The 10,852-nt window shown below is 33.8% G+C and overlaps 1 long non-coding RNA gene across 1 annotated transcript; it reads right to left on the bottom strand.

The window, feature by feature from the left end:
- Positions 1 to 4,032: 4,032 nt before the first annotated feature.
- Positions 4,033 to 10,420, bottom strand: LOC107654792 (uncharacterized). The gene is made up of 3 exons (XR_001630368.1): positions 10,303 to 10,420; positions 10,132 to 10,188; positions 4,033 to 4,064 (listed from the first exon to the last, which is right to left on the bottom strand). It is a non-coding gene; the product is annotated as an uncharacterized LOC107654792 (long non-coding RNA).
- Positions 10,421 to 10,852: the final 432 nt, after the last annotated feature.

Here is a 10,852-nt window from a genome sequence, read left to right on the forward strand (position 1 = left end):
TTATTATTATTATTATTTATTGATTTTTTTCAGAAAATTTGCAAAAATTGCAAATATTCAAAGTCTATTGAGGCCAAACAATTGCGTTGCATGAAGAACAGACCCAAATTTAACCATGACGCCATTCCGAACGCTGATGCTGAAATCCTGCACACATTCAAAAACTGCTGTCTGAAGAAGTTTTGCCATATCTTTGATGTCTAATGTCATTTGCTCGTGTGCGTCTTTGTGACAGTCTGCATCATGGTAAATTTTAGATTTATCTTTTAAATGTGAGCTGGCTGTTTTTTTCTTTTTCACAGAGAAGGAAAATTTTCAGGTATTGAAACCATGTGATTTGCTTTGCTCCTCACATAGAGTGCTGCAAGTTTTCTGAATGTAAGATACCAATGGCTAGGTATGGATTCAAAATGCAGCACAAGTCATTTAGACTTTTGTGGTGCTTTTTTTGGTCTCTGCTTTCTCTCTCTCTCTCTTTCTTCAGATGTAATTAAGAAATACTTTACACAATACAAGAAAAAGTGATTAAATGTACAGAATTAAGTTAACATTGGTTAATGCATTCACTATCATTAACTAACAATGAACAATATATGTGTTACCATATTTATTAATTTTTGTATACATATGTTCATTGTTAGTTAATGTAAGCTCAGGTTCATTAACTAATATTAACTTTATTAATATTACACACACACACACACACACAATTATCTAGTGCCTCTAAACTGGATTTTTTTTTCTCATAAGTGTGCTCCATGTGATGTAGTATGTAATTTAACTGGTTTATTTATGTCAAATATGTGATTTGATACGAACGAAACAATCAGATTTTTAGGTTACACAAACGAAAGTAATTCTTATTAAAAAAAAAAGGAAAAAAGAAAGAAGTTCTTAAGGTACCAACTGCAGACTTTCATTTTTTACAGTGTATAAAACTGTTTTCATCATAGGAACCTTCCTCAGGTCCACACAATGAAGGTTTTTTTGTGGACATTTGACAGTAAAACCTTACTCAAAAACACCCACAGACAATCTTTATTATTTTATCAGGGTCCAGGTGCATTTTATGTACACGCAAAACACCCAGCCACTTCCTGCATCCTCATGCTACCCTCCATCAACAGTTACACATGTGCTGTGAATCATACTGCATTTCACAGCCCTAGGAGTTTCACCTTTTATTCTGAGGAGGCACCTGGAGAAAGCACTCAGGATGTGCACATTCTTCTTGAGTGTGTAATCTCTTTATGTGACTCACAATGGCTGAATATGTATAAAGCTTTGGCCCAAGAATACATTCTCAGAATGGGGTTCCACATAGATCAGTCATCAGGCCATCAGTAAATGCAGTGATGGCAATGATTCAGCCAGTGGGAGGCTTCTGGCAATGTGATTAAAAAGATTTTTACTCATCACAGACCTTAACCTTCCTGCACTATCATCAGACCTTGTTGGCTGAATATCACTTGCTTAGATATAATAATAAAAAAAAAAACTTGCTTAGACAAAATTGAATGGACACTGTCTATAAAAGATCAATGTATAACCGTACATGTATTATATGTATATTTGAATGTTAACTCAAATTTTAAGTGTTTTCAAATGTTTTTGAATTGAACTACTGTTTAAAATATCAGCTGAACTGCATTTTTCATGTTAAAATACATTGTGTTTTTTAATGATTTTAGTAAAATTACAAATGGGTATTCTTCATGTATAAATTCTATTAAAGTCATATGGTATTGTGTGTGTTTAGTATAAATTCTCAAAATTATGTAATCCAGCATTTGCCACTTAAGAGACAAGATGCCTTGAAGGGGTCATTAGGGTGTTAATTAGATACACATTTGCTTATGTGCACAATTTGCTAAGCTGTAAATCTGCATGTGTAATATAATAAATTAGTGATCACTCTGCAACACCTTGTTACAAATATTGCACCACAAATCCTTTGAAAGAGCTTTACAGTTTTAAAAACAGCTTAGCAAATTATACACTACTAAATAATGTTGTTAGGTCAGTAGCATGGCTACTTTAGTTAGTTACTCCCTAAAACTGGAATACACTGCTTATACAGACAATACTGTCAAAGGCCAGAAGCTATCAGTGAAGAATAGGATGGTCAACTGATTTTCTTATCTGCAGAGACCTTGTCTCGGACTGTATACCTGTTCATCATCCTCAATGTTTTAGCACATGGTCAAGGCAGAGTAGATCCTATCTTTTCCTTCATCTTTGTGCACTGCAGAGAGTCTCTTGTAAATTCTTTAGCTGAAGCTATAAAGATGCCATTAAATCCTTATTTAATAAACTTAAAATGTAGCTAGATAGATACCCAGCCAACATGTATATGTGGGCCCCATGTGGATTATGCTTGGGCTACATGGGTACCAAGTGGGCATGGTCCCAAAATGGGCATCTTATTTGGGGCCCACTTGGGTCAGCTAAGTAGGTCCCACATGGGCGAAAACAGGTGGGCTCCCTATGTGGGTCCTATTGGGTCACTAATGGGGAATGAGTTCATGGGCTCAAAATAGGAAACACAAATAGGGCCCATATGGGTTTAACAAATGGGTCAGACATGAGCAAACATAATCAAGTCCCATATAGTCTGACTACATGGGCCTTAGGTAGTACCCAAATAGTTACTAGGTACAGAGTGGGCAGTTGGTTTGGGATCTATGTGGGTACAGTGTAGGACAGGGCTCCTCAACTCCAGTCCTGGAGGCCCGGTGTCCAGCAGACTTTAATTCCATCCCTAATCAAATACCCCTGTCTCTAATTCACAAATAATTTTGAACACTGTGATTAGCTTGTTTGGTGTGTTTGGTTAGAGATATAAGTAAACTCAGCAGTACATTCACTCTTCAAGACCGCTGAAGAGTTCATGAGTCTATATACAAATCAGGTTAAACCCAGTGTGTCAGCAGCAATGGCCTGCAAAGCACATGACTTGTGGTGTCTGAAATTGGGCAAGCGATTTGTACAGTAATTGACATTATATCAAGTGTCAAATTTTTAGTGGTCTGATTTTGTGAGTTACAGCAAAATGCTTATCTCCAAATAGTTATTTTATAACAGGGTATAAAATACTCCATCACCTTCACCTTCATGTATTCCGTGATAGTTACAAATTACTAATTAAAAAAGTATTCAGTAACACAATCCAAGTATCACAATATAAAAGTAATGCAATCTGATTAATTTTGGATTACTTCAAGTTACATACGTAAATAAGTCAAAAAAGCAATATCTAAGTACTTTTATTTAACTATGACTTTAAAATTAAAACTTATAAAAATTATAGAAAAACTATTTGAAACTATTAAAAATCGTGTCTTGTTTCACCATCTAGATATTTCAGGCTGTATATTTATATAAAAGGCTATGCAGACATCTAGTGGCTATACGGTTTAGTATTACAGTTTTATTTTTATTATTATTATTTTTTCTTTAACCTGTTCAAGTAAAAATAAATATAGTTTATACACAACATTAAAAAAAATTACACCACATACATATTAGTCTATTTTAAAATAAGCCTACATGTCGAAATTCAGCATTATATTTAACTGTTTCATCTGCTGTATTGTCAATAAACTGTTTTGGGTTCTCACATGTTCTCTCATTTGAGTCTCCATGTAACACTCTGACAGTTTTTTTTTTTTTTTTTTCTAGCAGTGGCCTATATGTGGAACAGTGTTCCCCAGACTGTGAATGTTGTTTATTTATTAATTTCTGTTTCATCCAAAATCGTGATGGTAATACAATTTGACTCTTACTTTGGAATTTAAATTTTTTATAAAGCAGTTTGTAAAACCAGTGGAGGAACATTAGACAATGAGTTTTTTTTTTTTCATTTCCACTGTCAGTTCAAGTACATGTGTTTCTGTTTATTTCCCAATCCTATGGTCAAAGATAAACTGAGATGGTGAATTATTTCAGTCAGGCTATCACTGAGGAGTTTAAATAACTTTTATAAAACTGCGGAACCAAAATTCTCGCCACACAGTTCCCTGTGTGGCAGTGCAGGAAACATCCAGGGAAATGTGACCACATTCCTAAGAGAAAACAGAAAAAACGAAGCTTCTAGAAGAATGAAATCTGAACCACGTATTACATGTATAAATAGAGAGAACTGGGCAGCAAATTAAGCTATGTGTCTCTGGAGCTAATTAACCTACACTTACTTACTAATAGGCTTATAATCATCATACTACAATTTACTCAGAGCTTGGGTCAACATATTGATCTAATTCAAATGTATTTTACTTGAAATATAAAAGGTTACAGATATTCAGAAGTTCAGATGCTCAAAAGGTTAAATGCTTTAGGAGATATATGGATGAACAGCTATGAAGAAAAGTTAGTGAGATGGGCTATCAGGTAATACATAACCAACACTGTGATGAGTTATTAGCGAGGTAATGAGGTAGTTGTGTGATACATTGTCTTGCCCACCTGTTCAGCTTTTGAAGAAAAACAAAAAAGGATTTATTATCTGTTGGGTAAGATCCTCCTGAAGTCAAGGGAGAACTTCAAGCGTTGATTTGGTTCAACATCCACTTTGTGAAACGGCAATTTATATTTTTATTTAACATCTATTTGAAAATGTCCATTAATATAGCTGGTATATAAATTGCATTCTAACGAAAAACTTAAAGGAGGATAATATTGTCAGCAATGTAAATGGTCTCTAGGCAAATCCAAGTAAGATCCTCATAATTTTCAGCCACATGCCACTTCTTTTTCCTATGTCTGCACTTCACTTCATGAGGAACCTATGGGTCATGGCTAAAAGGGTAAAATTGCTCTCAGATGTTGCAGGGTTAAAAGGCAGACAAAGATTGATTAAGTCATAATCTTTGCAAAGACAATAAACCCCATTCTCGGAACCGAAGTCTCACTGGCCTAAACCAATTGGTCAAATAAATCACTCTTTCTGCAAAACCTTAAACACGTTCTGGCAGTTTAGACACTGTTTGCAGATCTCATGCACCCTTTTTGCAAAACTCTAAACACATTCTCACTAAAAATGCATTTTGCACTGTGATAAACTTATACACATAAACTGATACACAATACTTCAAAACTGTTCACACTTGTTTCTAAATATGTGAATGTACAAAATATAAGCCAGTTCAAAGTGCACAGATGGCATGGGTGCATCCATCAATCTGAGAGGTACGGAAGAGTGCGTATACGAGGTGGAGGAAGAGGAGGACGAGGAAGAGCCAGACCAAGAGCCACACCAGAGGGTTTTTTTCCCTGTTGCCTACCTGAACTTGTTTTGCAGAAAGAGTGATTTATTTGACAAATTGGTTTATGCTATTGAGAATTTGGTTTAGAGAATGGGGTTTAGTGTCTTAGCAAATGTGAAAAACTGTAATATTCACCAAACCTAGGTGTGATTTATTTTGTGTGTGTGTGTGTTTATTGCAAAATATTTACTAAATACAATAAACATTTGTTTTTGTAACTACTGTACATGCACTGGAAACCGTGTTCTCCATTTGTCTCTGTAGTGTCTAATGAATGATCTGTAGTGTGTATATTATTGACTAATGTGTGTGTGATTTGAAAGCTTTGTTTGATTTTGAATACAGGTGAAATGGTTTTGAAGTGATTGTTTGATTTTGCCAGAAGAGTCAGGGGTTCTGTGAATTTAGTTTGAAGGTTTGGATTTGTGTTTAAGGTTTTGAGAAAATGAGTGATGGTTTCAAGAAATGTGCTTTAGCAATTCAGAAAAACTGTAATGTGGGGTATAACCTGTGCTTCAGGCTGCAGATTTTTTTTCTTAGCTGAATGCAGATAGGTGGCAACAGGATTTCAAGATAAAATGATGCAATGATTTTTTTTTTAAATTTATTTATTTATTTTTTTAATAATGCAAATACATATCTCATTGTTTTAGTGTACTGCATACCTAGACAGGGTGTACATCATTGGCATACACCCAGCTTAATGATGTTTTCTTGAAAATCTGCTAAATCTGGATGAGGCAATGCCAGAATGCATCGCAATAAGCTCAGTGAAAATGTTCACTGAAGACTGCAGCAATGTTATTTTAGTGTCATTAATATGCTATTAGTTTTTTGTTAATATTCTGAATTCGATTTTATTTCTATATTTTCATTTTTGTTAAAGTTACAGTAATTCTGTTTTTTATTTCTTTTTGTTTTTATGTATATAAAAAAGTATATACAGATTTATGTTTATTTAGTTGTATTTATTTTAGTACTTAAACTAAATGAAAACGAGAAATGAAATAAGTTTAATAAATAAATGTATATTTTTGTTTTATGTTAGTTCAGGAATGTTTATTTTATTGATTGATTGATTTTATTGCTATACATTTAGTCACTGATGGAGTTTTGGTTCCTTGCCGCTGTAGCCTCTGGCTTGCTTAGTTGGGGACACTTCATTTCCAGCGATACCGTTGACTTGATTGCAAAGATACTATTTAAACTGAGCTGGATGTTGACATCACTGAATTCAATGATGAACTGTCTTTAACTGAAAAAATTGTGTTTACTATTGTCATTTTGCATTATTGACACACTATTTTCCTAATTAATGCTGTTCAGTTGCTTTGACACAATCTGTATTGTTAAAAGCGCTATATAAATAAAGGTGACTTGACTTGACTTGAGTTAAAGATAACTCTGGACTGCAGAATCAAGGTTTAAATATAAATATATTTCATTCATTACTGAATACTGATAGATATTCATAGAAACAGTTTTACCAGATATATGTTTGAGCTTTGCATGTTTTGTACTCATTAGCCTGGAAACGTATCACTGTCAAACATGTGTCTCTTGTGCAGATCTCATGAGGAGTGCATGTGTGGTGAGTGTCAGTGGCTGTTAATGGAGTGTTAGCTGTGTTTGCAGACAGAAGACAGCGAACTGTCTCTGTTGGGTTATCATGTTGAAGACACTGGGGATGATCATGCTCTGATTTCAGCTACTAAAGAGTAAAATACCCTCTTTCTTACTGGACACAATTATGAAGTTGTGGTTTTATCTTGTAGATTTCAAATGAATTTGGTTCATGTGAGTGGCTCACTGAACCTTCTTAGTGTCATCAGTAGTTTCAAACATGTAAGTGCATCTTCTCTCTCTCTCGTTTAGAGTGACCTATTGTTGATCCAGAGACAATCCTTCTTAGGTTTTCTTTATTTATACTAATTCCTTCAAAATTCTGTACTACTCCCTTTCTGCCATAGAGCGTAAAAGGTGAACTTTTAGGTGAATACCTTTTCCATTTAATGAAAGTAAATAAGGACTCCTAAACTCTTAAGAGATAACAACAACAACCACAAAAAAAGCATCATAAAAGTGATTGCATAATTTCAGACGACTGTGAATATAATTTCAATGAAGAATCATATGGACTCACATATATGATTATTTTTATGTATGTATTATTATTTATTGATTGTCATTTTTTTTAGTTTGACAGGCCCAGTCTTAATTCATTTTCATTATACTGTAAATAATTTCCATTCATTATACTGTAAATAATTTCCATAGCACCCTTACAATCATAAATAAGGGGTTTCTTAAGTTGTTTGATATTACAGTTTTTCTCGATTGCTTAAACACATTTCTTGAAATTGTGACTCCTTTTCTCAAAACTCTAAACACAAATCCATAACTTCTCACCTAATTCCATATACTTCCTATTTTCAGGTCAAAATGAAGCTCTCCACTCAAAACCATTCAATCTTGCTGAAATCTTTTTCAATCTTTCAATCTTCAAAAGATTGAATCTTTGCCCTTAGACATGACACACAAACCCTCAAAAACACACACACTACAAAATAGTCTACCACACTATTGAGATCAATTCATAACACTGTTGCAAAAGCCTTCTTTTGGCAATCAGGTATCATTTTACAGCTCAATGTCTCTTACAGTAAACAACATAGAGCAGATACAGTGAAATTCAACAATAAGTTTTAAGAAAAGATTGTTTTCATTACACTGCTGTAAATAGCTCTTACAGTACAGTAGATGAAAAGCACTAGAAAAGAAAAGGTCAAATACCAAAGAATTGCATATGAACACACAACAGAATATAGAGTCATCTCTCAGTTCCGCAAAAATACAGAACATGCCAGCTGTCCTCATGCGCAAGAACATGTAGTTTTTACATGTAGGCACTACATGTAAACATGTAGGCACTTTTGTGTAGATTTTTGCAGAAAACACAGAGCAAACTGGAACGTGTGTAAAAACAGGTAAAATGTGTTAAATGTTTTGAGAAATGTGTCTTTGTTTCGAAAACTGAATGAATGGTTTGGAAAATTGGGCCAAATGAATCAGTTATATTGTGTTAGCAATCGAGAAAAACTGTAAGATAGTACCTCTACATGGGTAAGCTCTGGGTGTCCATTCAGGTTTGGCACAGCTGGGTAATTTCACAAAGAGCTTGAAATAAATATATATCTCAATGTCTGAATATGGCTAGGTCTTGGTGCCCACTGTGATTTCTGCAGAATCCTTGCTCAACAGATTGTTATCAGGCTAAGACGTCAGTATTAGTTATCATCTGCTAAGTGATGCAAAGCCCAAATATCAAGATGTGTTATCACTGGCACCCGAAACCAGGATTCAATCACTTTATGGTCAATTATGAGTGTAATGTAAGTTAAATTCAGCGGGAATGTAAATAAATTAAACTGGACTGGCCACACAAGCAGCCATTGATTAAAACATTGAAAAACATTTCCAGTTAAAACTATATTGAACTACAATCTAAACCACCATCAAACAGCAAAACTACTTGAATGACTTAACATTTGCAATCTCTTTATACATTCTTAAAGGGGTCCTATTATGCTCTTTTACAAAGTTTTGATTTTGTTTAGGGGGTGTACTAGAACAGGCTCTCATACTAGATTGTTCGAAAAACACATTATTTTTCACATATTTTACATGAGTCATTCGTTGTAGTTTTTGAAAAGTGATTTCTGTTAAATACAATATCACATTTTGAAGTGGACTTTGAGCTTTGTAACTTTGCAGATCTTTTTTATGCTCAAACAGCAACATTACAGACTAACTAAAGTTGAAAAAGTGAAAAAGCATAATAGGACCCCTTTAACTCTCAACAAGTCTTCTGTGTAAGATTTTATATTCATACTAGCAGGCAGCAGGGCCCCAGCATGACTGTTTGTTCAAGATTAATTGCCATGTGGGATCCATGTGGAATGAGTATTTTAATCCCATGCTGTGCATGTTATGTGCAAGGTGACTTCTGCTGTACCTTTACTTTCAACTAACTTTATTTCCATGATATTTATTTGATTTATGTTTTCTGTTCAAGAGAAAGAAAAAAATGTTAGTTGAAGAGACAGGGTTTATTAGCTCCTAGTATAACATCAACCCTTTTCAAATTATTTAATGTGCTTATTATTCAATTCAAATTTGAATAAAAAGTGAAGTGAAAAAATGTCAGGATGTTTTAGTATGTGGAATGTTCCCATTTTACTTAATGACAGCAGAATAAACATGAGCTGACATGAACAAAACCAGATGATCGTGTTCTCCAGCATGACTTGAGAAGTAAGCAATACGACTGATAAGACTGTCCGTACAGATGAGTTTTAATTTTCAGTTCATTAGTGACCTAGAACATAACTTTAAATATTCATTTTACACTATAACATTTCTCAAAACCACAAAGTTTTTTTTTTTTTTTTGTGGTCTCAGACTTTTTGACCCCACTGTAAAATCTTTACATTTGAACTACAATTTCAGTTTTATGATCATTTTATACATATTTGGAGTACATATTCAGGTCTTTCAAATGTGTAAAACTTGCCATAAAAAGGACAAAGCAGATTAGAATAATATCTTATTTATCTTATATTCTAGCCGTCAGTGGTAAAATTTTAGTTCTATTGTTCATCATTAATATTTTACATCATTGTTTGCATTATTTGTTCAATTGTTTGATTTTTTTTTTCATTTGTGAGCTTAAATGTATAAACTGACTTATATATATATATATATATTAATTGAAAAGACTATGAGACTTGATCTACCACTACCAACACACAGTAGATGAGGAAAACAAATATTTAAGTTATATGGAAACTTGTTGACAAGTAAATACCTGAAGGCCAGATGTCAGAATCTGATTGTTACCAGATGTCATGGATTGACGGCAAACCTTAAATAAAAAGATAACAAATTGCTTTGTTCAGACCCCACACTTTTTATAGTGTTGGAAGGAATGTGGGGGATAAAAATAAATAAATACGAAATTAAAACAGTTTCAATTTACACAATATCATCTGGCTCCAAGACACCTGTCATGTCTTGTGCAAAACAATGTGCACGAAGAAGACTATTCCACAAGGACTTTTACTGATCATGATGATTAGGGGTACATCCAAACACAAATATCATAGAACAAAAACCGACAACTCAGCAAACAAAATGGGGAGACTTTATACAAACACAAATGAGGGACTAAGGACTTAATTAACTCGACACAGGTGAACTGAATAAGGCAATCGAGGGGAAAAAGAAACTGGGTCAAAGACCAAAACAAGGCGGGAGAACATGGAAACACAGAAACAAAGTCCATATCTGTGACAACACCATGGTTTTCATATTGCCATAACTAATTTTTCACAGTTCACCATGAGAGAAGCTTAAAAATCAAATAGATAACATAAAAGCTTTGAATGATAGTATTTATGAAATTCTTTGTAAAAGGTTGTGTTACTTTATGAACTGATATTTAAATAATGGTCATTTTGATACATAGTATCAGTCATTTTATCCGCTAACAATGCTTTGCAGAATGAACATTAAAAGAGCAATGTTGA

Source organism: Sinocyclocheilus anshuiensis, unplaced genomic scaffold (genome assembly GCF_001515605.1).
Source record: "Sinocyclocheilus anshuiensis isolate Anshui unplaced genomic scaffold, SAMN03320099.WGS_v1.1 scaffold819, whole genome shotgun sequence".
Taxonomy (NCBI): domain Eukaryota; kingdom Metazoa; phylum Chordata; class Actinopteri; order Cypriniformes; family Cyprinidae; genus Sinocyclocheilus; species Sinocyclocheilus anshuiensis.